Source organism: Rhinolophus sinicus, linkage group LG09 (genome assembly GCF_036562045.2).
Source record: "Rhinolophus sinicus isolate RSC01 linkage group LG09, ASM3656204v1, whole genome shotgun sequence".
NCBI lineage: Eukaryota > Metazoa > Chordata > Mammalia > Chiroptera > Rhinolophidae > Rhinolophus > Rhinolophus sinicus.
The window spans coordinates 90,152,296-90,179,950 of record NC_133758.1 but is presented as its reverse complement, the minus strand read 5'-3'; positions in this window follow the sequence as shown (position 1 = coordinate 90,179,950).

Below are 27,655 nucleotides of genomic sequence, written 5' to 3'. Positions count from 1 at the left end.
AAAGGCCCACGGCACTCCTAAGTCTGTTGCCACCTGTTGTCTGCTCATAAGGCTTAGCCACTGAAAGAGCCCCCTTAGGTGTGTGGGGTTAGGCTGGTGGCCATGGTGCTGAAAGTAAATCTGATTGTGCTGCATGAGTTGGGTGGGTGGGGATCCGATGGCATCACTGGGGTGGGTGGTGTTCACAAGGTTCATGTAGATTCTGTTCTTGGGCCAGTGCTGAGACTGTGTTCACTCTGCAAAATGCCCAGAGAATACCATGGCCAGTCACCACTTTCCTTGGGCCTGCAGATCCCTGAGAGTTGTCTCTGAAAGGTTGCAGCACAAATTGGGGTTGTTTGCCCACCACAAAAGCATATCAGTCTGCTTCACAAGCCACTGTGAGTTGTTTGTTGCATGAAGAACCTCCTGCAGTGTGCAGGGTGGGGCTGGTTGCCCAGGCACTGAGAGTGCCCTCAGTGATGCTGCCCAACAAAGGCAGGGCAGGATCTGAGGGAGTCACAGAGGTTTGGCATATGGACTTCACCAGGCCAATGGATTTCAGATTTGGCCACGTGGGGGAAGGTTTAACACAGGAAACATGGTACTCATCTGTAGGCTATACATGAGGCAGGCTACACACAAGAACGATGGCAGCTATCCCTCCATTCCTCACCCTAAATCCAGACAACTCAGTCTTATTTTATATGTCTCTGTTGCTTCACAACTTGCCAGCCCTCCACTGGACCCCAGGGTGAGTTTCTGTGAGCAAGTGCATCTATGTGCAGGCCCTTTAAGAGGGATGTGTGGGTTTCCAGCTGCCTTTCAGCTCACCTGGTTGGGTGGAATGCTTGCTGATTTTCACAGTCAGATGTTATGGGGACTCCTCTTCCTGACACTAGACCCCTGGGCTAGGGAGCCTGGTGTGGGGTTGGGACCCCTTATTCCTCAGAGGCAACTCCATGCCACTGGATATCCCTCCTGATGCTCAACCACTACCTGAGAGTGTTGTTTCAGCCCACCTTGAGCCTCACCCCTCCAATCAGTCTCCAGGTGGTCTGTTTTTTATCCTAAGTTATAGGGGTTCTGTTCAACTAGTCTTCAGGTTTTGCTCAAAGTTGATTGCTCTATAATTTTGTTGTAATTTTAATGTCACCATGGAGGTGGTAGGCACAGCATTTACCTATTCCACCATCTTAGAATCCTCTAAATAATAAAATTTTAATTATAGTTTAATTGGTAAATTTATCCTCGTTTCCCTATACTGTCACCATTTTGTCCCATTTTTCATATTAAATAATCAGATCATAGAGCCATTATAATCTATAATGGCTTCCTTTTATTCATCATTTATCTTAGTTCTACAGGAAATATATATATATATATATATATATATATATATATATATATATATATATATATATATATATATAATCACCACCAATCCATAGGTCATATTTCTAGCTTTGGCTATAGGAAGCTTACTCAGTAGAATCCTTAGAAATAGATTAACAATACATTCCTTGTATTTTTCTATATTGATAAAAGTGTGTCTTTCATTTATACTTAAAGATATTCTTAATTGGATATAAATACTTTGCTTATTGCTTCTTTCCTTGAATAATATAAACATGTTATTCCAATGTCTTTGAAATAAAGTGTTGCTGTTAAAAACAAATAATAATCTGTTTTTCTTTTATTACTTATTGCTTGGTCATTTGGGCTAGAAATTTAAAGGACTTTTTCTATTTTTAACATTAACGTTTAATAATTTTACTAAAATTTTCTCAGTTTTAGTCATTCTGCTTTTTTTTCAGGTATGCTTTTGTTCTTTCAATATATAATTTAAAGTTTGTTTTTCTTTGATAAAGATTACTTTAATCATACTTTTATTACTTGTTTTATTTCATTAATTTGTTGTTGTTCTTAAGAAACTCCTATTATATGTATGTTGGTTCTTTTTTGCCTATTTTCTCTATCACTTTCTCTGATTTTTAAAAATCTTTTTCTTTATTGTTTTTACAGTTTGAAAATTTTATACTTTTCATCTTCTGCTTCTCCTAAGAAATTTCCATTGAATTCATTTTCTCTCTTTTTTTAAAATTTTACTTACACTTCATATCTGAAGTGACTTTTTCTTTATTTTTAATTTTTTTCTCAGTTCTGTAATCTCTCTTTTCAAATATTGTTTAGATTTGCCTCAATTTTGTTATAGTTATGTCTGTTATAGTTATGTTGGTGATTCATAGGATTTTCCACTTTCTCAATTTCTTTTGGTCAATTTTGAAATATACATTAAAATTTTCATTAGTTTTCTGGACATTTCTTTCTTGTGTGATTTCCATTTGTATAGAGATGTAATTTCTTACTTTTTATCTTTTTCTTATATTAATATTTTGTAGGATTTGACTGTAATTCTCTTCCAAAGCTCATTTTTAAGTAAAAGTTTTTTCTTATAGTTTTAGAAGTAGGGGTAGATCAGTATAACTTTTTTGTTGTTGTTGTTGTTGCTCTAGAAATACTTCTTCTTTTTGTGAAGTGATAAATACATGGCTGCATACTTTCTGAGACATTTTTCCATTTTATCTCTTAATATATTGACACCAATAATACTTGTACTCTTAGCATTTAATATTTGGAACACATCCACTCATCTATTGTGGTCCATGGGGATACTCTCTCACTTTCCTTCTTTTTCGTTTTTTGTTTTTGTAAACATTTTCTTTATGTTTGTTTTCTTAATTATTTTGTATGTTTAATTGGGAAACTTGAAGAAATTAAAAAACAAAACTGCTATCATTACCATCTTCCTTTTGGTGTCCTATGGCACATAGATTCTCAGGCTTCAGTCAGTTTTTAAAAGATTATTTTTCATTGTGTGTTTCAAGGAAAACTAGAGCTAGAAAGTTTAATTGTTTTATATAAAAATAGAGATATTTGTGTCAAATGAAATTTCAAAGTCATAGAATAAACAAAATTAAATCCATTCCTTTACTATATGACATCAGAATCTTCAGTATGTTGATGTATCATCAGGATCCTTGATGGGGGAATGTATTTTACTCAATTACCCTAAATTACTTAAATTTGGGTCAATATTTTCTCCTGGAGCATTAGTTTTGCATGAATAAAGGGGGCCCTAAAGCAATTTTTCCAGCTCTTTCAGTTGTGCTTGCCTCTCTTTCGATAGCCTGTCATACTGCTGGTGGCCTGTTACTAGGATGTTTCATGATCATAGTTTCAGTATTCATCAGCTGATCCCATATATTTTATCATCCATCACTTTTATCTTGCTACTTTTTGCTTGCAAGGATTTATAGATCCTAACTTGAAAAGATGAAATGTTTAAATTGTATTTTCATAAATAATAATCTTTTAGTATTGCAACTGATGTTTCTTACCTTTGAGAGGGAGTGAAACATTAGCAAGTAACATTTTTCTATTAAATGAAAGCATCTATGAGGAAAAAACATGGCACTGTATTTAATTTAAAATATAACAAAACATAATACTGGTAAAAGCAGAAGTCTGACTTTAGTTTTTTTGTTGTTGTTGTTGTTAAATTTATTGGGGTGACATGCTTTTAGTTTAAGATGGGCATTGATTTGATGTGGTTTAATACTAAGACATGGTAAAACAATGACAAATTGCAGAATTTATGCTTAAATTTATAGTTATTTCAACATAATATTTTATATGTGGGCCAAGTAAGATTTTTTTGAAGTGGGTTATAATGATAGGGTTTTGTAAAGAATGTTCTGTTAGCAATGTACTCATTTTTTTCCCACCCTCCTCTTTTCCTCCTTCTTCTTCTCTTCTTTATGTTCTTTTCTCCAATTAAGTAACAAAACACCATACTATATAAGATGTACATATAGTACATAGTAAGAGAAGTTATTGGAGTAGGACTGCCCAGGTTCAAATGAAAACACTGTCATTTATTAACTTTGTTTTTAGGGAACTGTGCTTAAGCATCTGTGCCTCAATTTTCTTATCTAAAAATGAAACTCAAATAGTATCTACCTCATTGTGCTTTGGTTGGCATTTAGTACAATGTTCTGCACATGATCCTCAGGAAGACTAGAACAGAGCGCATGAAAAATAAAAATATCCTTTCACATTCAAAATTTATTCATTCATTCAGCTCGGCATTTGTTAATTGAATACATAAATTTTATTGAGCACCCCTAGTTACAAAGCACATGGCTAAGAACTTGGGATAAAATACTAAACAAGACAGACGTATTTTATTCTAGGTGCTTAAGAATTTGACCTGCACGTAGGGATGTTCTTCCTGAGGAACATGTGAAGAATGTGTTTAAATCATTTCAGCATTCACTAATCCTTTATGAAAAACAGCAATAAATATAATAAAACAATTACAATTGCTAGATTATGCACTATGTGCCAGTTTTACATAGGTTTTCAATGAAATTATATCATTTTACCTTCATTACTAGGGTATCAGTCAGGTTTTCAGTTGCAAACAACAGAAAATAACTCTATGTTTAGTTAAAAAAAATAATTACTTAAAACAATTGTGGAAAATGCTCATAGAATTGAAAAGAGGTTTAGCGCCTGGGTTTGAGAAAATAAGCAAGGATACTTAGAGGCTTAGGTTGCAGGAATCAGTGAAGTTTATGCATGATTCTTGTACTCACCATATATATAACATGCTCACTATATATATGTGTGTATACACACACACACACACACACACACATATATATATAGACTAATGTTTTGAGGTATCTGTGAATAGTAGTTGTATTTCCCACTACTTTTGCAACTTTGTTAAAACAGGTGTGACATTTTAATATATCTAAAGAAGAGCAGAGTGGTTTATTTTTTTTAAGTATATCAGTTACAAGAAACATATTTTGTTATTCTACTTGATACCATGGGGTTTGGTATTGATATCATTGGGATTAATATTACTGAATAATGTATCTTTAAGCAATTGAAAACTGGAACTGAAATTTATAATTTTATGAAGGTTGTGCCAAGTGGAAGGCATTTTAAGCATTAAATTTACAACAAAGTTGCTTTTGCCTTAAGGTTATCCTTAAAAGGTCCTCAGGGGAAAATTATGAATCTTTTAAACTCTTGGAATAATTAAGACGACTTCTCTGTAAGCATTAAAAAGCAAGGCAAAAGTATCCATAGGAGGCAAGAATCAAGCATCTCAGTGAAGATCAACGATCGCTTGTCATCTCAGGCTTTTTAGGGCTTCTTAGGTGTCTACTGAAGTTTGCCTTTCAGTAATCATACTATTACTTATCCTAAAGCAATGAATACAGAATAGCTCAAATTTCAAAGCTTCAATTTAGTTACTGAAGATAATAAGAATAATAAAAATTGTGACAGTCAAGTCTGGCATCATGACACATAAAAAAACAACAAAAAACAAAAAACAAAACAAAACAAAAAACATTGAGCAATCATCAGCTCCAAGGGAGACTGAATCTCACAAATCTCCAGTGACAAAGAGTTTTATGGAAGTTTGCATCATTTAGTTCTAAAAGCAGAGGTACCTTCAAGGCAAAATGGCTCTTGCTATTCCCTAAAAGTCTCAATTTTGGACCTCATCTATTGGATATAATCGTTCAGGGTTTTTGAGAGTTAGAGTGAACTGTGGAACTCTTGGTTTTTTTTTTTGGTCTGGAAAATTGACTATATAGACATCTTGTTCAGCTGTGAGTAATGAAGAGAGATTGGATTTTTTCTTGAGATAGACTGGCTTCTGAAGAAAAGTAATGGTGTTATTCCCGGAGATGGAGTTGGTTGATATTGTTCTTGTCAGTGAAAGAATTGAAGTAAATTCCAAGGACTAGTTCTTTTTGATGATTTCTGTCATTATGAACTTGGAAGTTGGGACTCTGACAGTGTATCTATACTTTTTGCATTTAAGAGACTTTTTTTTATTTCAAAAGTTGTTAGAGATTTAAAATTTACAAATATATTTTTAATATTTTCTTTAAAAATATTCTATTTTTCATTTAAAACCCAGGGAAATATAAAATTTGTATATAGTGAAAATCACCTATAATTGCCTAATTCAGAAATAAAACATTGCATATTAGAGTATCTTCTTAACTTTTTTCTATGTATACTTATTCAATTTTAGAAAAATTGGGTAATATTCAAGTCAGTTAATTAATATATTGTTGATAATTTCTTTCCATGGATATCAATATAATAACTTTAATAGCTGATTTTTATTCTATAGTAAAGATGTGCCATAATTTATGTACCCAAACTTTTATTTATGGATATTTGCGTTGTCTCGGTTTGTCAGTATTGTTAATAGCTTAACGTTATTTTTATAAGTTAACATCTCTTTGAATAAATCTTGCACATTTTCTCAAGGCTTCTCTTAGGTTAAATTCACAGATGTAGGATTTCATATTTCACTTTAGATAATATTGACAAATGGTTAGACCAAAATTTGGTGTTATTGTTCTAATTTTATTCCCTGTCAATTTGGTAGGTGAAAAGTGCTTAAATATTACAATAATTATTATTTTAATCTCTAGAAGAAAATATGAATTTTAATTTCCAATAAAAAATATGGACATCTTTTAGTAAATATTTGCACTTCTGCATTTATGGATTGGCCATTTGTTTCCTTTGCTCATTTTTCTATTGAGGCATTCATCTTTTTCTTACTGAAACAAGAGTTTCTAATTTACTGAAGATATTATCACTTATTCAATTTTAGTTCATAAATATTTTATTTTCTTCCCAGTTTGTCTACTAATAACATCCTGAAAATCAGTTCATCTGCTCTATTGGAAAATTTACATCAGGATATACCCATCCTGTTATTTTTATCACCTAGCCACATATTAAAAAACCACCATGGGTGTGTCTATTTATGAACTTTCTATTATGCTCCTTTATTTGTATAACTTTGTGTTAATTCCGTGTTTTGTTATTTTTTTGTATCTTTATAATAAATCTTAAGATCAGGTGCAATAAGTCCTGAACTTTTTCTTATTCATCATTGTCTTGACCATTCTAGACACTTTACTTTTTTTTTTTATATTTGCTAATATTTTTTTGGTTTATTTAACTGTTTTTCAATATAAGAAATAATTAAGTGCAGATAGTACATTTGAACTCCACCATTCTACACCTCCATCTCACTGTTGTGTTCCTGCTGTGCATTCTTCAACCCAATGTTATACATTTGAATTCATACCTTACATATAGAGTTTACTTTGTGCTTTAAAAACATTACATCAATTGCAATGAGCAAAATAAAAATTAAAACAAGTGGGATTTTAGTTTTATTAGATTGGCAATAAAATTAAAGTTGGAAAGTATTAAATATGCATTATTTAATGAGAAAGTAAAAGGAAAAACTGTACTACTGGAGGAAAAAAAAGATGTATCAAAATTGTGTGGCAGTTCAGAATGCCCAATAAAATGAAACTTTTGCCTAATCTACAATCCAACCTCTCTCTGTCTAGGAATATACACAGGAAAACCCTTACAAAAGGCCTAATGCCCAAGGCCCTAATTCAAAAGTATTCAATGATGTAAATTAAATATCCTAAGAGAGTAAAACTAATAAACAAAATGCAGCATATGCATACAAAGAAAAATATAAAATAGGAAGAATTAAAAAGCTTGACATTTATTAACAAAGCTGAATCTCCAAGACTTTATGTTTAGTGAGAAAAGCAAGATAAAGAAGACAATTTACATTTTTATCTAATTTTAATATTATTAGATAAATATACAAAAATGTGACGAGCTTTTTACTGGAATTGAATTAAACTTACATGTCAAATAGGGTACAAGTGAAATCTTTAAAACACTAAAATTTCCACTTTGTGAACATAGAATTACTCTAATTTAATTTCTATCATGAATGTTTTGTTATTTTTAGTATTAAGATCTTGAGCATCTTTGTAGCTTTATTCCGAGGTATTTGATGTTTTTGATCCTATTGTAAATGTTATTTTTATGGGATATAGAAATACAATTGGTTTTATATATTGATGTTTTAATTATTATTGTAGCTGTGAGGGACTCAGTGCTTTTGTTTCCAAAGATTTTATTAAAATGTCAAGTCTAATATATTTGGTTTTTGAAAAACTAAGTGGTATCTAAAAATCCCTCAGAATTTCCGTATCCTTAGAACTTGACAAAGTGCTTATCATATAGTAGGTATGTATAAATCATTGTTGAACAAACAATAATTCTCTTTATAATGGTTATGCATACCATCATTGATTAAATGCTTCTTGAAAATAAGTCCTGGAGGCTTACTGCAACCATTTTATGTAATACTGCGCTCAGTGAAACAGATGTTAATTGCTTACACATTACTCATTCTCCCCCTTTTCTTATTAACCATGTCCTGACTTTGGGCTAACAATGTACTTAGACATAAGTGTTGGGTGATGGTTCCCTTACAACTAGAAAGGACCGAGTTCTGGCCAATAAAACCTGCAGTAAAATCTTATGTCCTGTTAAAAGGAGTCAGATATGTCTAGATTGTTCATCTTCCACTGTTCTTCTACCTTGATCATAGACTTGGTGTCCTGAGCTATAGAGGAGTCAGTGCAATAATAAGTCAATGAACAACATGAAGTGAGATGCTGACATGCTTTTCATGGATCAGGGAGGTAGAAATTGATGTGACTACTATGTCCTCACTGAGCAGCCAAAGGAATGTCACCAACTGTCTATCTTTGCATTTTTTCATTTGTGAGCAAACAAACCAACTTTGTTAAACTTGTTGTCACTCAGGTATCTATTACTTGAAGAGGAATGCATTCTTAATTGATATGCTTAGTTCGTCACATATTTAGATAGTATGAAATGTATTAATACTGAGATTGAAATAGCATTGACCAAATATAGCGTTTACAAATAAGTTGATCCATGATCCTCATAGAATCCAACAGAATAAGATGAGAAAAACCAATTTGAATGAGAATAAATGTTGGATGATGTAATATTACATTTTATTTTATTATTTATTTATTTATTTTTCGAGCATAATTACATTTATTAGATGACTTTTTAATTAAATTATTGTGGTGAAAATGGTTAGTAAAACACTATAGGTTTCAAGTGTACAATTCCATAGTACATCACATTTTAATTGAAAGTGTAGATCTTATTTTTAAGATTAACTTGATTTACAGAATACACACCATTCTCTAAGGCCAAATTTGAACTTTCTTCCGCTAAAGTTTTCACTAATTATTAAATTGAAATATTTTAAATCTTTTAAATACTTCCAATAGCTGTTATTAAGTGCATCACAGTGTAGGCTAGCATCACCACCACCTATGGTTCTCTTTTTGTTTATGCATTTAATCCCTTCTCCAGATATAGATATGGTGAATAGAGTGTGCAAGTGCCACCTTCACCAATCTTGTTCTTAGGGCAAACATTCCAAAATGACCCATTTTTCTCTAAATGGCAACATTTCCCTCTAAACCGAGAAACAGCCTTAAGCTCCTTTTCAAAACAGATCCAAGTGGTTACTTCCAATTTATCAGAGTTGGGATGTTAGACATAACTCAATATACATGACTCAGCTAAAATATAAACTCACTGATCACAAATTATATCAGTTTTATCTATTTTCTCAAACATATTTGTCTTTCTTTTTTTTTTTTGGTGCATGTATTCAATTTATTGTTGTTAATAGATCATTAGTGAAATAACATTGCAAGTTCCTTCCAACTCACAATATAGATGTTTTTACAAAACCATGTACAAATCACAGTAGCAAACATTATAGCAAAGTGCTGAAAATATGCATAAAGCTCATTTTATAATTGAGTAACCCTACAAAAAGCATAATTTCTCAGGCCCTTGACCATCCCCCTTTCTAAAAAAAATTATTTCATTATTGTTTTCAAGTTACAGTTGACAGTAAATATTATTTTATATTAGTTTTAGGTATACTGCATAGTGGTTAGACATTTACATAATTTATACAGTGATACCCTTTTTATATAGAAATGTTCTGTTCAGCTGGCAATGTTAGTTTCTTTTCTCTTTCTATTAAGTTAGCACATCCAAATCTTCTGTCAAAACGAATCAATATACAGTGAGCAATAGATCTAGATGGGAATTGGATGACATGGGAGTGAAGAAAAATTTGTTCTGTTACTAATCCATTTAAAGTCTGCAGTCAGACCAAGCAGGTGGATTTGTTTTGGCATAAAGAACATTACACTTGAAATCAGAAAGAGCAGGTTTGCAATAACATTTTTATTTTACAAAAGCATAAACCAAAGCTTAGAGATAGTTTGAATCCTTACATCATATAATTTGTGCACTATCTGGAATATTAACCCATCCTCTGTCTAAAATGTAAGTATTATTTCTCTAATTTATTACGTATACAATGTAATTACGTATCTATGTACCTAAATACTCCATATTTAGCCCAAGTCGATTTTTTGTTATTTCCTGTACAGTTTCCACCCATTCCCATTTTTATGCCTTTGTGCAAACTTTGTCTTTAGCCTGTCCAAATCATGTTGTCATTCACATATCAATATACTTGTAGCTTTTCTATAAAACTTTATATGAGTATAGACCCTCAACAAAAATGACTCTGTTGCCTATGTTTCAATGTCATATTCTTAGTATTTTTATTTTAGTACACATTTGTACACTTTTTGCTATATTGGCTCATGTTATTTCTATACATCTTAATTTTTTAGATTCTAATCCAATAAGCACTCCATGATCTTCGATTCTTTCATGTATACTCAGTACTATCAAGCGTTACCTGTCTCAGGTACTCCTGGCGGGATATGATATTTGGTGTATTTATCAATTGATACCTAACAAATTACCATAAAAGTCAGCAGTTTAAAATAAATAAATATTTATTTCTGTGAATCAGAAATCTGGGAAAGGCTTAATTGAGTAGGTTTGACTCCAGGTCTCAAGGATGTGGCCACAATCTTATCCGAAGTTTTGACTAGGGAAGGACCCACTTCCAAACTACTCTCCTGGTTATTAACAGGCCTCAGTCTTTTGCTGGCTTTTGGCCAGACTTCAATTCCTTCTACAGTGACCGCTTCTGGGGCTGCTTGGCATGTTATCTGGCTTCTCAGAGTGAATGATGGGAGAGGGAGAGGGAGAGGGAGAGGGAGAGGGAGAGGGAGAGGGAGAGGGAGAGGGAGAGGGAGAGGGAGAGGAGAGGGAGAGGAGAGGGAGAGGAGAGGGAGGGAGAGGGAGAGGGAGAGGGAGAGGGAGAGGGAGAGGGAGAGGGAGAGGGAGAGGGAGAGGGAGAGGGAGAGGGAGAGGGAGAGGGAGAGGGAGAGGGAGAGGGAGAGGGAGAGGGAGAGGGAGAGGGAGAGACTAAGATGGAAGGCACAGGTATTTTTTAAAAATTTTATAATCAAATCTCAAAAGTGACATACTGTCATTTCTGCCACATGCTATTGGTCATGTTGACCAACTCTGGTGCACTGTGGCTGAGACAACACAAAGGTTTGAATACAAGGAGGTACAGATCGTTTGAGACCATGCTGAAGTCTGCTTACCTCTCTTGGAAATTTTGTTGGTTTCGGTTACAATTTGTTTTGGTCTTATTGTATTATCTTAAAAAACAAATCACCTGTACTTTACATTATTTCTTTATTTTAAATATATTTGTTTCATAATAAACCAGTAGCCAAAAATATGTAAATATTATTAACAAATAAATTTACTTAGAGAAAAATACAAATATATTAGATCTTTTCACATTTTCTCAGTCTCATGCCAAGGGTCAATTAATGTTGGACGCACATGCCTGTGTGTGTGTGTTCACTGCAATTTAAAACTTATTAAACAGTGGCTATCATTCAGAAAGACTATATATTATCTTAGTTATACAAATTTCTACAGTACTCATAAAATTTCAAACATAATAAATATTAAGGATGATTTTAAAGGGTGATGAGAATGGATTTATTATATACTAAGTAAAAACAAAAATCAGTCAAATTGTTTACTCCTAATTGGCACTGTGCATACTACTTTATTCTTTCACATAGGGGATTGTTTTTCATTTCAATAACTCCATAATGTTCTTTATACATCAGTTAAGCACCTTTGTATTTAATGCAGGAAAAATACCTTAACTTTGGGGTCTTGCTCTGTGCATTAAATTCCATTTGTAAATGCTTCACTGAACAGTATTTTTCAAATATAATCCACACATAGTAATCATGTTTAAAATATACTTTTTCATAGTTATGACCCATCTGCTCAATACTGATAAGAAGTTTAATAAAGTAGGCTGTAAAAAATCAATGCTGTTAAATGTTTATTAATTATCTAACACATTGCTTAGCTTACTGAGCACATTTAATACCCCAATACATTCTTTAAGGTATATATGGAAATTTTTGCACTTAGGTTTAAAGATACATTTTGAGCATCCTTTCAGCTATGTTCTTTTAATCCAAATTCATAAGCATTGCGCTTATTCCATTTAATCTGATCTTTCACTGAGGATACTATTTCGCTGAAGGTAAGGCAGACAATTTATATCTGGGGGGAAAAAAATCTTGAAAGTACATTGTACATTAAAAACCACTGAAGCATAATGGGCTAAGCTGCACATGGACCAGATTTAAACATTTGCCAAAAATTATCAGCAAATTTAAGACTCATTCTAATTTTCTCAGCCATTATTTTAAATTCCAGTAGCACCAGGAAATGATTTAATCAGTGAGTAAGGCATAAAGCATTTAGGTCAAGTAGATCAGCACAAAAATGTTTTCTGATTCCTTTCATTCTCATCTCATGGAAGGCTTTTGTGACTAAGATTATCGGTGCTTGGGTTCTAAAATTACTTCTCCTTCCAAACTATGCTAATGTGTTTTAAATCAGTAAGACAAGCAATGAAAGTATTGAGGAACTAAAAATGGAAGCACAAGAGTTAATTCATGTCCTGTAGAAGCCCTGTTTTCTTTTCCATTTTTACTTCACGATCCTTGTTCTATTTTCACCCCTGCCTCTGCATCTAACTTAGTGCCTCAGCATCCAACATAATACCTAACACAATGCCTTAAACAGAGTACCATTCCAATGTGCATATTTTAAAAATACATCGGCTTTGTTGTAATTTATGTTCACACTTCTGGTGTCAAATTCATGAGCTGAGAAGCTAACATGCCTTTGGTTAATAGTTGTGTTTTGACCTTATCACTGTCTTTTTCTGTTAATACACTACCTAGCAGTAAGTTTATAAATTATGATCTAAAATAAACTCAATCAACTCTCAGTTACATAATGCCTGTCCAAGTCATAATGCCTAAAATTCTGCAATTAAGGTTTACCTCTTCGAGTCTTTGAAACATGAGAAATTTAAAAGTTTTGCTTGGACTATTTTGATGGCATAACCACCTCTGGTTTCTTGGCCATTTTTCATATAGCTGTCAGGGTAAGCTTTCCATAATTTGCACATTTGATCATTTCTTTTCATTTGGTGTCTCTTCTGTTGCCTGAAGGATAAAATCAAAACTCCATAGTAACATCCACATGGTCTTTGTGTCTTTGCTCTAACTTCTCTTGATAGGTTTGCCCCCATGAATCCTACATTCTCTTCCCATCCATCCATGTACTCTTCCCTCATTATGCTCCATTATGCACCTGATATTCTTTACTCATACATTCACAGTCCATACGTATATCCTATATTACACTTCCATCTATCCCTGTTCCCTCCATCGTGCATGCTATGTGGTCTACCCATTGAACTTTACACTATTTCCCATGGTATCTCAGAACTTTTCATGTTTTATTCCGTATGCCTAGAATATCCTCGATTCCACCTTTCCTGTCTGATGTACTCCTACTCATTTAAAAATCTATCTTGAAATTCACTTCTGAGAAGGTATCCTGACAACTTTTGGATTTTCTATTTGCCCCCAGCCCTGTACATCCATCCCTCTCACAATTTTAACTCATTATTGTGTGATATTACAGTGTATTATTTGTATCCATATTTTGGCACCTTTCCATTTTAAAAATTATTCAATTACATTCATTTCAACACAGCTTAATATCTTGTTATGATTCAGTTTAAGAAAAACTCAGTGAAAAAAATGTCTGCTAGAATACATTATCCTGTGTTTATTATTTACTAGCAGCTGGAAAAGGGATTTACAACAAAGTAAGTCATTGAGAGACAACTCCGGAAGCTTCTTAAGAAACCTTCCTTGAGTGGTAAAGAGGAAACAGTCACCTTTATTCTTAGCTTGAACAAATTAGACAAAAAGACAAGAACTAAATTTACAAAGTAGAGTCCTCAGGTGCCATGTTTTCAGGACTTGATCTAAATGTAATAAGTTCTGGTCAGTTATCCACAGGCTGCTTTCTTGTGATTTTTACATTCTAATCTGTTTCTGCTATGAGACTGTGTTATTGAAACTTTCCAACTCCAGATGGGTCTTTTAGGGGCTGTGACTTTGGAGAAGACAGCAAGTTTCCAAGCTAATCTGTGGTCATACTTACCTAATATCTATGAGATGTGTGTGTGTGTGTGTGTGTGTGTGTGTGTACATGCATGCATATTGGGGATTTATTTATGTTATCTGATTAAATCTTCAGCGTCTTACATATCAAGTGGACATTATCAAAAATTTATCCATTTTAACCAAGGTCGTGATTATCATGCTTCCTTTTGAAGAGAAGAGATTACTGTAGAGTTAAAATTGTCTTTTCAAATCAGATTAATTTTGGAAGGATAGAAGGTAGAGCAATATAAAATATGTAAAACAGAGTAATAGAACTATCAGTTATAGAATAAAAAAGATTATTTTTCATAAAATATTAATTTTGTTTATATTTTATTTATAATCAAGTGAACCACAAACATAATATATTATTTCTCCAATATAATTACTACAAAGAAAACGTAAATTGCTAACAGGAGGCTAAGTGCTTGGGGCAATAAACTACTGATGGATGAGTAGGGATAATGATAAATGAATCTCATTCGAAATTCTGTCAACGAAATAAATCACTAACGTCATCAATTTCATTAATATATTAACATTCCACTCAACCAATATACCTCTTACTTGTCTTTTTCAGGTATGCCTGTTCATTTGAGCGTACTTATCTTGAGTTTTCTGGAACTGGAAAGCTGTTATTAATTGTGGTCGCTCTACACAGGAAGGCCCTTTTGTAGGCCTCATTTGTTGGGAACTGGCCTTTGTTTTGTGGCTACATAGTCAGTCATCCTTGAGGTGATGAAAACATCATTTCTCTGCAAAATGGGCACAGTTCCTGGAAAGTGTGTGCTACAAGAAAGAGTTTCTAGTTTTTGGTTGTGTTCAGAATATAGACACGGAAAATCCCTGGCTTGTACAGAGGTGAAAACAGTGAATGAGTTGGCTCTGTATAAAAGCAAAATGAAGTATACTTTAAAGTAGGAGTTCTCTCTGTATACCACACCTAAGAATTGAAAAATTTTAAGTGGGATAATATCTTGTATCAGCACTTTCTGTATGTAAATTGATTAATATACCAGATTCTAGAAATTAAGTGCAAATGGAGAGTTTGAGGATTGTTTGAAAAAAAACTTCTACTGAAGTTTTCATGAGTTAGAGTATCTGTTTCCCATAAAACTGATAGGAATGTTAAATAATAAATAATATATCAAATATAATAGTTATCGTAAGCAATCTTAAGGTAACAGTGACGATTTTTAATCATAAAGACCTTCAACTTGGAAACACAATTTACTAGAATAGTTAAATTTTAAAGTTTGCGTGGATAACAAATGAGAAAATGTTTATATTTAGTGTGTATTATTCACTAATTTTATGTATACATGTGTGTATTCATTCAGTCATTTGATAGGTATGTACCCAGCACCCACTATGTACCAGGTAGTGTGATAGACAGGTGATATAAGTGTACAAGACAAAGTCGTTGTTTTTTACATTCTAGCAGGGATGACGGTAACTTACAAACGTATTCACATATACTCTATTTCATTAATTCTGAGATGCATTTTAAAAATCATTTTAATGTCTGATTGCCAATATATCCTATAATCACTATTGACCGGGAAATGAGATTAATGTAATTTTTATTATCTGACAACAGGGTAAGATTGAGAAAGTGCTAACAACAAAACTTGCATAACAGGGGTCAACAGCTTAAAAGAAATCTTAGAGGCAATCGTGGAGGATTCCTTTAAGAAATGCCCCTCATGGACACTCCTAATGGCCCTGGAAGTTATATTGTATTGAAAAATACAGATGTTGATAATACTGAGTTGAAAATATAGTCAGAGAAATTCGATACTAAAATGAAGAAGTTTTAGATACAGTTGACCCTTGAACAACACGGATTTGAACTGTGCAGGTCCACTTGCACATGAATTTTTAAAAATAAATACCTGTGCAGTTTTTGATCTGTGGTTGGGAGTTTGCAAATGCGGAGGGCTGACTGTGAGCGATGTTCTATGCCATTTTATATATGGAACCTGAGCATCTGCAGAGTTTGGTGTTCTTTGGCGTCCTGGTACCATTCCCCCACAGACACTTAGGGACAACTTAAGTTTTGGAGAAGTCAAAAGTTATAGGTGGATTTCTGACTGGGCAGAAATCAGTGCCCCTGACCCCTGCATTTTTCAAGGGTCAACGGTACTAGAGTTCTTTTTTCTTTTTCTTTTACAATTGTATATTGAAGAAATTGAAATGGTTTCTCTTTTTGTTGAGGTTCTTATGTCTGGATACATTTAGGTAAAATACCATACTGAACAAAAAATATAATTAAACATTTTAGGTAATTGGAAATGTTTTAAATCTAATTGCTGCATTCCTTATTCTTTTCTTTGTAATTGACGTGTGAAAATTCAAACAGCTGTAAGATTTTTTATATGATAACATTTGTTTTTCAATTAGAATAAAGTTGCCAGAATAGGTGAATAGATAAAAACAACAACAACAACAAAAAAGCACATTATTTTAATGGGAATTTAAACATCTGCATGAAAAAGGCTGCAGCTACTAAGAAACCAGCAGCTGAGAAGAAGCAGGCAGAAAAGAAATCCACCACAGAAAAAAGAAGCCCATAGCATAAACTTGAATTTGTTTATTCGATAAAGGTCAAATCACTTTGGACAGCTAATTTTGAATAAAGACCTTATCAAAGAGGCAGTGAGAAACATAAAAAAAAAATCGGTGTGAGAATTCCACTTCTGGAATAGAAACATGGACATTGAAGTAACTTATACTTGAGTAGTCTGTGAGGTACAGTTAAGTTCTGTTGCAGGATAGTGTTAGGCTACAATATCTGACTGAAGGGAAGACACCCAGAGGTGTCTCCCTGACACATAGAAGACAGATTTCCTACCTTCAGTATTAGGAGATGCATCATAGCATCTTTGTTAAGAAAAAAATTCAGCTGAATAAAGTCATATACAAATTATCCCCAAATCTTATTTCTGAACATTTTTATGGGAAATCACTTTTTCTTCTGTGCCATTTACATGTAACCATTAAAATAATTGAATGTACATATTATTTTGCATATCTTTGTATAAAGATAGCATGAAATTAAAAATAGAAATTGATCTCTAATTTTCAAATATCACATACATGAAAACTGTTTAGAGCATTTTTCTTATTTTTTAAAACAACAAACTCATTTGGGAATAATTGTTATTCCCAAAGAAAATGCACACATTCTGAAACCTAGCAACTGCAAATTGACTAGATACCAAATGAATTGTCTTAACAAGAATTCAAAACTTATACAAGAAATACACGGCGTTGAATTCAAAACTCACAAATAGGTAGACTATGAATTTTGTACTTGAACTTTTGTCGTGATTTCAAGAGAAAAAAAAATGAGGTAATGGCTGAAGATCCAGGGACAATGTAATTTAGGGAAGTCTCAATCTTTCTTTTTCCAAAGGAGTTCCCAAATCACATGTCATCATTACTTGAATAAAGAAATATTTTAATGCTTTAGCTTAGAAAAAAAATTACTTCAAGTCCGTCTGCCAGTATTTCTTTGAGACATTCTCATTATGACATTTCCAACTTATGAGACTATCTCTATAACAACAATAACAACAACAGACATAGAAAGTCTCCAGGAATAAAGAATTATGCACACCTTAAGTTAGCCTATATATATTTTAAACGGAAATATTCAAAGGTATAGAGGTGGTAGGTATTGAGTATTTGTGTATAAGTGTTATAGGCATTAGATATTTTTATTTTCTTTTGTTTTTGTTTTGTTTTAAAGCAACAGCTCAATATAAGTATGATGTGTAAGGTGCCTAACACAAAGCACATTCTGTCTCAGTTTGCATTACTAGGATATTGTATTAACATTGGGAAGTGGCAGAAGTGCAAAGACTCTAGAATCAAATTGTACTACTGTTACAAACTGTGTGACCTTGAGCAAGTTATTTAACCTCTCTATAGCTCAGAAACTGGGATTAATAATATTATCTCATAAATTTGTAGTATAGCCAATTAAAATAATGTGTGTAAAATGTTTTATATGAAGTCTGGAACAAAGTAAATTGTCTTAACTACTAGATATAATAGAATTATTATTATGATTATTAAGGTGATGATGATTTGGAAATCCATCCTATTCAGATTTTAACTGGAGGGGTTACCTAGCTCTGATCTATCTCTCTCTCTCTCTCTCTCTCTCTCTCTCTCTCTCTCTCTCTCTCTCTCTCTCTCTCTCTCTCTCTCTCACACACACCTTTATATATGTGTATATTGAGAGACTAAAGAAATTAATAAATTTAGGATCATTGGAAGACATTTATTAGAAGATGTGTTTGAAATTATTTAAACATTTAAAATTCATATCAGAATTATTTAATGATAGAAAGAGGTTTCTTAAGAGATAATTGTTTCATTTTCACAAAAAGATGTGTTCAGCCATAACCTAGAAAAGCAGTTAAACATGCTGTAGAGATTTACATGCATTCAGTGGAATTGTATTACATGATCTAAGATTGCTTTCTACAGAATATGGCAGCTCTGACTAGAAAATAAACGGATGACCTGTTCTGTACTTACATTCATTTCCTGTTTCTTTTTCTTTTTTAAAATTTATTTTTTCATTTCTTCCTTCAATATACATTTATTGAGCACAGACCTTTATCAAGAATTATGCCAGAAGATAAAACACATGGTGTCCCTGCTTTGATGCCCGGCTAGCAGGCACTGTTTTTTAAAATATTTTTATTAAAATATACCTAACATGCAATATTATTTTAGTTTCAGGTGTACACAATAGTTATTCAATATTTGTATACCTAAATAAGTGATCAGCATAATAAGACCAGCAACCATCTGACACTGTACCATGCTATCACAATATTATTGACTATATTGCATAGGCTGTACATTACATCCCCATTACTTATTGGTTTTATACCTGGAAATTTGGACCTCTTATTCCCCTTCACCTTTCCCCCCAAGTTTTAATTTTTTCAAATAAATTTGACATTCAATATTATATTAATTTTAGGTGTACATCATAGTGGTTAAACATTTATATAATTTAAGAAGTGATCCCCCGACTAGTCTAGTACCCACCTAGCACTATACATAGTTATTGCCATATTATTGACTATATTCCCTGTGCTTTACTTTATATCCCCATGACTATTTTGTAACTACCAATTTGTACTTCTTAATGCCTTCACCTTTTTTTACCCTGCCCCCATTCCTCTCTCAACTATCACCCTGATAAATCTAGTACCCATTTGATACCTTACATAGTTATTACAATATTATTGATTATATTCCTTATGCTATACCCTACATGCCCATCTCTACTTTGTAACAACCAATTTGTACTTCTTAATTCCTTTCGCTTTTCATCCACCCTCTTTCAACCCCCTACCATCTGTCTACCACCAAAATGTTCTCTGTATCTATGAGTTTCTTTCTGTTTTATTTATTTGTTTGTTTTTTAGCTTTCACATATAAGTGAAATCACATTGCATTTGTCTTTCTCTGTCTGACATACTCCACTCAGCACAACACCATCCAAGTCTATCCATGCTGCCCCAGATAGCAACAACCCCTTCCCTTCCATGGCTGAGCAATATTCCATTGTATATATGTACCACTTCCTCTTCATCCTTTCTTCCATTGATGGATACCCAGGCTGTCTCCACATCTTGGCCATTATAAACAATGTTGCAATGAACATATGAATGCACATGTTCCCTTGAAGTAGTGTTTTGGGTTTCTTCAGATACCCAGAAGTGGGATTACTGGATCCTTCTTTGCCTCTTGTTATAGTCTTTGTTTTAAAGTTTATTTTGTCTGGTATCAGTATTGCTACCCCAACTTTTTTGTTTGTTTCCATTTTCATGAAGTACTTTTTTTTTTACCCCTTTACTTTCAGTTTGTGTGTGTCTTTTGACCTGACATGAGTCTCTTGTAGGCATTATAGGTAAGGATCTTGTTTTCTTATCCATTCAACCACCCTATCTTTTGATTGATGCATTTAATCCATTTACTTTGAAAGCAATTGCTCATAGATATGTAATTTTTGCCATTTTATTATTCATGAGTATTTTTTTCATCTTTTTTTTCTTTTTTTCTTTAGGAGGTCCCTCTAACATTCTTTGTAATACTGATTTGGTGGTGATTAACTCCTTTACCTTTTTCTTTTCTGGGAAACTCTTTATCTCTCCTTCAATTCTAAATGATAGCTTTGCTTGGTAAAGTAATCTTGGTTGTAGGTCCTTTGTTTTCATCACTTTGAATATTTCCTGCCAATCCCTTCTGGCCTGAGAAGTTTCTTTTGAGAAGTCAGCTGACAGTCTTATGGGAGCTCCCTTGTAGGTAACTAACTTCTTTTCTCTTGCTGCTTTTAAGATTCTCTCTTTTCTTTATCCTTTGGAATTTTAATTATGATGTGTCTTGGTGTGCACCTCTTTGGGTTCATCTTGTTGGGGACTCTCTGTGTTTCCTGGGCTTGTACGTCTACTTCCTTCCCCAGGTTATGGTAGTTTTCCATCATTATTTGTTCCAATAGGTTTTCAATTTCTTGCTTTCTCTCTTCTGGTATCCCTATGATAGGAATATTGGTACACTTGATGTTGTCTCAGAGGCCCCTTAAACTATCCTCATTTTTTTTTATTTTGTTTTTATCTTTTTGCTGTTCTGATTGGATGTTTTGTATTTTCTTATCTTCTAAGTCATTGATTTGATCATCTGCTTCATCTCATCTATTGTTGATTCCCTCTCACATGTTCTTCATTTCAGTTATTGTGTTCTTTATTTCTGACTGGGTCTATTTTATGTTTTCTATTTCTATTTTTATGTGTCCTATCTATTTGTTGAAGTTCTCATTGAGATCATTGAATCTCCTCATAACCAGTGTTTTAAACTCTACGTTTGGTAGATTGCTTTTCTTCATTTTGTTTAGTTCTTTTTTCTGGAGTTGTGTTCTATTCTTTTGTGTGGACGTGGTTCTTTGTTTTCACATTTTGGCTGCCTCCCTGTGTTTATTTCCATGTATTTGGTAGGGCAGCTATGCCTCCCAGTTGTAGTAGAGTGGACTTATGTAATAGTTGTCTTGTGGGGTCCAGTGGCTCAGTCTCCTGGTTACCTGAGCCAGGTGCTCCAGGTGTGTGGGTCCCTTGTTTGGGTTGTGTGTGCCCTCCTATTATAGTTGAGCCTTGGTTGCTATTTGCATGTCAATAGAGGTGATTGATACTTGGGATGATTGGTTTTGAGGACTGTCTGTGACTATAGTAGAGGAACTGTTGTACAGGGGCTGGCCCTACAAAGCAGGATTTGCAATTTGTTTTAACAGGGCTCTGGTGCCTGCCCATTGTGCCCTTTAGGTGTGTCATCCTTGTAGGCAGTCACTTGATGCTCCAACTAAGTCCAAAGATGCTCACTGGGTGTGCCAGCCCCGGGGTCTCCTGGGAGGGCCCCCACCACAAGCCAAGTTCAGCTGCAGCCTGTGCCCTGCCTGGGGCCACTTGACAGGCACAAAACAATCCTCAGATAGCCACCATCCACGCTGGGTTTGAAGGTGCCTCAAGACTTGAAACCATGAACTGAGGCCATATGCTGCTAGTGGTGGGTTTGGGGCTATTCAGCAAGAGGTATGGTACACACCAAAGCCAGATGCTGCTTGTTTGTGAAGCTTTGAGAGATTTTAAGAAATTCTGTATCATGCACCAAGACAGGTTGTTTGTATGGAAAAGCCACTGGGAGCAGCTTGGGTGTGCCCCAAAATTGGGCAGAGCAGGGTCTCAGGGAATCACCAGAGTGGGGAGATGAACATTGCTAGCCAGATTGATGGAGACTCAGATATGGTGGCTGCCTGTGTCTGCAGGCCAGGAGTTGGGAGAATTCAACAAAAAACAACAACAATGGATTCTGCCAGTACTTCTGCCTGGGAGAAAGTTGCCCCTCCAGCCCTTGCTCTAAAGCCAGACACCTTAGTTCCTCCCTATATGTCCCTGGTGCTTTTGAGCACCAGTGCTGGAACTTAGAGAGAGAGAGTCCATCAGCGAGTCTGTCTGTGCACAAGCCCTTTAAGAGGATCGCATGGGACTTCAACCTCCCTTGTCTCATTCAACCACAATATTCACTGCTTTTCACAGCCAGAAATTGTGGGGAGTTCTATTCTCGGCTCTAGAACCATGGGCTGGGGAGCCTGGTGTGAGGCTGGGACCTCTTCCTCCTCCAGAGAGGACCTCAGCAGGGGAGATATCCTTCCTGATTTTTAAAGGTCATATGTGGGTCTGGGATCAGCTGTTCAGCTCTGTGCCCCTCCTTCCAGTCTCAAGGTGGCTTCTTCTGTATGTTGTTAATTATAGGACTTCAGTTTAGCTGGACTTCAAGTGAGTCTCAGTGATGGTAGTTCTGTATTTTAGTTGTAATTTTGATGTGGTTAGGGGAGGAAGCAACCACAGCATTTAAGTAGTCTGCCATCTTTATTGTAACTCTCCCCTTGTTTGTTTTTCATCCCCTCTTAAAACTTCTAACAATACTAAGACAGTTGAGATGATGCACTACTTTTGGCAACTACCAAGCTGGGAGTGAAATGGCAAGTAAGCATAAAGGTAGAAAGTGATGATACGTGACATATCCTCATCTCTGCACCAATGGTTGTTGTCCTCTTCTTGTTTTCACAACTTGTGGGTTCCTTGGGTTAGAAGGCTGGTTCAGAATTCTTGTTTATATAAGAAGAACATCGTCAAAGTATGGGTGACAATGACAATTCAAGGCAATTTAGCATCATGTATTATTCAGGGATAAACTATAGATTAAGTTTTAGGATACTAACTTCAAGCATTTGTTTTATTAATTACTGGCTGTACAACTTTAGAAAAGTGGTGTCTGTTCTCTAGGTCTCAGTTTTCTTATGTGACATGGAATAAATTGTCCTATATGTGCTCTAAATTTCTTTAAATCTCTAATATTCTATGAGTCTATGGTAAATTTATGTGGTCATACAACCCATATCATCTCAAAATTTTATCTGTAATTTATATTTACTTAAAATAACAGCCAAAGCAAAAATATTAAATATATGACTTAATTTTAACCTATACATGATCAGTTTAGTGATATGGTAATTTGGCTTTTATTTTTGATGTAGGTTTTAAGTGTGCTCACTCCTAATAGTGATATTCCCAGGTATGTCTTTTATTTTTTTTAACATTAGGGATGTAAATACAAACGATTTAATATGTTCTTGTATATTATGAAGTAAGTCATGTAATAGTGATTACATTTATATACAATAAAAGATAATAGATATTCACCTGACACTTTATTTCTATACAATCTTATTAATTCCACTCTTCTAGAATTAAACAAAATATTCATTATTACAGTGGAACAAGGTGTTTCTCAATTATTTTATGTCTTTTAAATGTTCTTATCTTTTTACAACTGTTAAGTCTTGACTTGCTAAACCAATTTATAGATATTCTTTATCTTTTAGAAGCAATAAATGATTCTGTGATTACTGTAGAAAATTAAGAAAATATACAACTCTAGACGAAAATATTAAGACTCAATTAAGTGTAATTTATCAAGAAGGGTCTGTTAACATATTTAGATTTATTTTATTGGAGCATATTAGAGCAGGACAGTATGCTAAATAAATTTATTCTGGCTGCTGTATGCAGAGTAGAATGTGGGGATGGGGCAAGATTAGAAGCAGGACGTCAACTAGGTGGCTGTTAATGAGTACAGTAGAGAAAATATATGGCTTGAACTAGGCTGATAGCAGCAAAAGTTGAGAGAAATGGTTAAATGGGAGATGTAGTCTGAAGATAGAGCCAAGTGGATTTGATAATGGAATGAATGTGGGTATAAATGAGAAGTGAAATGAGAATTTTGGACCTCAGCAAATGAATGAATGGTGGAGCCATTTACTGAGATGCAGAATGCTAAGCAAGAGATAAATTGACTTTTGCTTTGGGTATGAAAAGTTTGAAATTCCTAATAAACATCTAAGTAAAGATGGCATTGTTACTTGGGTAAATGCTTGGAATGCAGAGGACATATTCAGGCTGGAGATATGATTTTGGTGGTCTTTCATGAATAGGTATACAACCATGAAAAACATGAGGTCACTAAAGAGTGAGTTTTCATTTAGAGAAATGAAGAAGTTTGAAGACTAAGTACTAATGCTCTTTAACATTTGGAGGGAAAGAATCCAACAAAGAACAGTAAGAAGGAGTACATTGTAATGAAGGAGGATAGCCATAGGGGGTATTGTGTTTCAGAGGCCAAGTGAACAAAGTTTTCAAGATGAGACTGAAACTGTGGCAAATAATGCTAAAAAGTCGTTCTATTTTCCTACATCAAACATGTTTTTAAAACGTAATTCTTAATGTTTGAAAAAATTTCTCATTTATATGCACCATAATTTACTAAAGCTGAGTAGTAGCTTCCATTTATTATTGTTGCTATAGCGAATCACATGACAATAGCCTACATAATGTTTTTGAATGAATAGTTCCTCAGTAGATAAAATGTAATGTAAAATTTGTTAGAAACATAAGCAGAAAGGAAGAAAAAAGATGATGGTGAATAAACATACCTCTTTATTTCTCTCACACAAATATCTAAGAGAAAAATTGCTGCATATAAAAGTAAGTGTAGGCTTAAATTTATAAGAAATTGCCAGAAAAATTTTTCATCATAGTTGTACCATTTTACACTCTCACAGGACTACTACTCTACTGGCTCCAAATATCTAATATTTGGCATTATCAATATTTTTAAATTTTAGCCATTCTAATGCAATTGTAGTGGCATTTTATTGTTTTAATTTTCATTTGCAACTAACAATCCTTAATTTTTCAGGTGTTTATTGGCCATTTTCACATCTTCTTCAGCAAGTTGTTTTTTTCTAGTATTTTGTCCAATTTCAACTGGAAGTTTGTCTTTTTATTGATGTGTAAATGTTCTTTATATACTCTGGATATATGTTCTCAGTCAGATATAGATATTGCAAATGTATTCTTTCAAGCTATGGTTTAGGTATTGATTCAACTAGGAGTGTTTCTAACTTGCTTAAGTTTTTTTTTAAGTTATTTTAATAAAGTACAGTTCATCAATATTCGACCTTTATAGTTGCATATCTTTCTGTGTACTAAGAAATGTTTCCCAGTCCATGGTCAAAAAGATATTTTCTTATATATTTTTCATATTGTTTATAGTTTTAACATTTGTATTTAGCTCTATGATCCATCTTAAAATGATTTCTGCGTACATTGTGAGTTAAGAAGCAAAGTGTGCATGTGTGTGCGCGTGTGTGTGTGTGTGTGTGTGTGCTCCTTTCTATTGATTTGTGGGTTACCTTTCCTATGTCTATTTTTTCCTTGTTACTGTAGCTAGGCTCTACAGCACAGGATTGAATATATGGTGTTAGTGGGCATCCTTGTTTTGTTTTCTACCTTAATTGAAAAACACATTCAATTATCTAGCATTGTGTATGCTATCCCTGTAGGTTTTTCTAGATGTTCTTTATCATAGTAAATAAATTATATTCTCTTCCTAGTTTCCTTAGACTTTTTAAATTTTCATTTCCAATGGTTGTTGAATTTTAAAAGTGCAAAAATTTATTAAAATTTTAAATGTAAAAATCTCTACCTAATGAAATGATTTTATCATTTTCCCTTTATTTTGTTAATTTGAGTTATATCACTGATTCAGTGTTCAATCTTGCATGTCTGGATTTGGTTTGTTAATATTTTGTTAAGGATTTTTGTATTCCTGTAAATGACCATTATTAATGTGGAATTATCTTTTATTGCAATGGACTTTCGGTTTTTTGATTTGTGATTTTGTTGCCTTCATAATATGAGTTGAGAAGTATTTCTTCCTCATCTACTTTCTGAAGGAGTTTCTCTAAGATTGATATAATTTCTTCCTTAAATATTTGAGAGAATTCTCCAGAGAAGTTGTTTGTTCTTGAAGTTTTTGTTGTGGGAAGATATTTAGTTATGAATTCAATTTCTTGGATATAGGGTTTTGCTTTTTTTTTTCTTGTGTCAATTTTGGTAATTTTCTTATACCTATAGTTGAAATGAAATTTGTGGGAAAGTCTGCCAGTATTTTAAAATTATTCAGTATTTCATTTCATTGAAGTCATTAAATTTATTGACTAAAAGTAGGTTATGGGTCAATAAACCATAGTAATATCTTTCATTTGCATCTGCTTTTTGGCAAAGTTTTTCTGGTTAAGTAAGGCCTGCTGTTGACCAACTATGTTGATGCTCTGAAAACAAATAACATTTAATTGTGTGGTTTATTTCTCTCTTTTTGGTATGTTTCCATTTCATTTGTTTCCACTCTAATGGCTATTATTTCCTTCCTCCTGTATACTTTCCACTGGACTTAGTCTTCTTTTCATAATTTCTTAAAGTGAAAGCTTAGACCAATGGTTTAAATTTTTTTTCAATTATATGAGCATTCAAAGCTATAATTTATATGTAAACACAGTTTTAGATGCATCCTACAAGATTTGATTTATTGCATTTTTATTCTCATTTAATTTGGACTAATATCTAACTTATTCTGTGAGGTCTTTGATCTAGATCTTATTTACTAAAATATTGATTAATTTTAAAATACTGGCAGATTTTCCCACAAATTTCTAAATTCATTTTAATTTAGTTGTATTCATTTTGGTCACAGCACATACTCTGTATAATATAAAAGTCTTGAAATTTACTGAGACATGTTTTATGTGCAAGGGTATGGTGTTCTTTACATGTTAAATAAAATTGATTGATGATTTTATTTAAATAATATGTAACTTTACTTGAGCGATTATTCTGGTCTGTTAGTCCATCAATTTAAGAGGAAAATGACATGTTTAATCATTATTGTTGAATAATTAGTTCCATACAGTTTTGTCCATTTAATGTATTTTGAAACTCTGTTTTTTCTTGCATATGCATTTAGGATTGTTATAGCTTCCTATTGGATTGGTTCACTTATCATTATAAAATATCTTTAGTAATGCTTCTTCTCTAGAAATAATCATCTTGTAAACACTATATATTTGACTTCTGCTTTTAAAATCTAACACAAAATTTCTGTCTTTTAGTTGACTTATTTAGTTTATTTGCATTTATTTTAATTATTGAGATGTTGGGTCTAACATCTTCCTATTTGTTGTTTGTTTATTTTTTGTCGCA